The 1,135-nt window shown below is 33.0% G+C and overlaps 1 long non-coding RNA gene across 1 annotated transcript in view; it reads right to left on the reverse strand.

Annotated features, from left to right (window-relative positions):
* LOC108973373 overlaps positions 1-868 on the reverse strand; it is a 1,593-nt gene extending 725 nt beyond the window's left edge. Inside the window, exons 1-2 of the long non-coding RNA XR_001993722.1 lie at positions 621-868; positions 306-557 (exon numbers count right to left, since the gene is read on the reverse strand). This is a non-coding gene — a long non-coding RNA (uncharacterized LOC108973373). The remainder of the gene's footprint in view (positions 1-305; positions 558-620) is intronic.
* Positions 869-1,135: the final 267 nt, after the last annotated feature.

Here is a 1,135-nt window from a genome sequence, read left to right on the forward strand (position 1 = left end):
TGGGTTGGTCAAAGTTGGTTATTTTGTCATACCGCATTTTGTTGTTGTTTACTTAATCACAAACCACATAACCACATAACCCGATAACCACCTTATCGTGAACAGCCTAATTATGAAGCATATGAGATATTTAAAAAGTAGCTCTTATTTGTACATTAACTATAAATATTACTTTGAAAATAGCATAATTAAATTATAATGTTATTAATTTTGAATAAATTTAGAAAAATTCGCAAAATGATACTCATATCAATTAATATAATTGCATATAAAAGTATAAAAATATAAGCAAAAGGTCAACATACGTTTGTAAAAGCAATGTATATTTCTGAGCATAATTTTTATTGAATGCTCAGCTCTGTTCACGCGCCACTGTCAATATTTCTCCTTCTGAGCTTGTTGTGGTGAAACACGCTCATCGCATTTTGTTTTGTAGCCAAAATATTTTCCTTTCACCGCGCCGAGAAACTTCTATGATATACGTTTTCTGCTCGCCATCTTCCTTCACTTTGTGTCTGCTATATTTTGAGGCGAGTTTATTTCTACGGTCTGTTTTGCTGTAAATAATGTCGCCTGTCTTATATGTAATCGTTTTTATTTTTGTGGTGATAATCTAATACCTTAATTCGTTTTTGTTGAAGAATATCCCCGATGTCGGGATATTTTTCTCCGTTGAAAAATACGTGCTCGGGTATATAGTCTGTTGATGAGTGAATAGTTCTATTGTATTGGAGGACGGCGTTATAAATTTCTTTACTTGGCGCGGTTTTGTTCTGAACTGCTAAACTTTAAACTAACTCAATTAGTTTACCGTGTAAACGTTCGACTTGTACGTTCTTCGTTGAATGATGCACTGGGGTAGCTGAGTGCGTTATTTGTAGTCGATTGTATACGGATTTGACAACATTTGAGTTAAATATACTTTCGTTATCAGTCATGAGATATTTGGCGTTCGGGAAAACCTATGTTATTATTTCTTTTATTGATTCATGGCAGTCTATCTTTGTGTGAAGTTTACGTAGATAACAATATTTAGTATACCTATCTATAGAGCTAAGATACTACATATGCGTTGTTAATATGAAATATATCAATTTGAATGTACTCTCTCACATGCGTTGGTGTTGAAGTTCTT

This window comes from Bactrocera latifrons, unplaced genomic scaffold (assembly GCF_001853355.1).
Source record: "Bactrocera latifrons isolate USDA-ARS-PBARC rearing strain unplaced genomic scaffold, ASM185335v1 scaffold_472, whole genome shotgun sequence".
NCBI lineage: Eukaryota > Metazoa > Arthropoda > Insecta > Diptera > Tephritidae > Bactrocera > Bactrocera latifrons.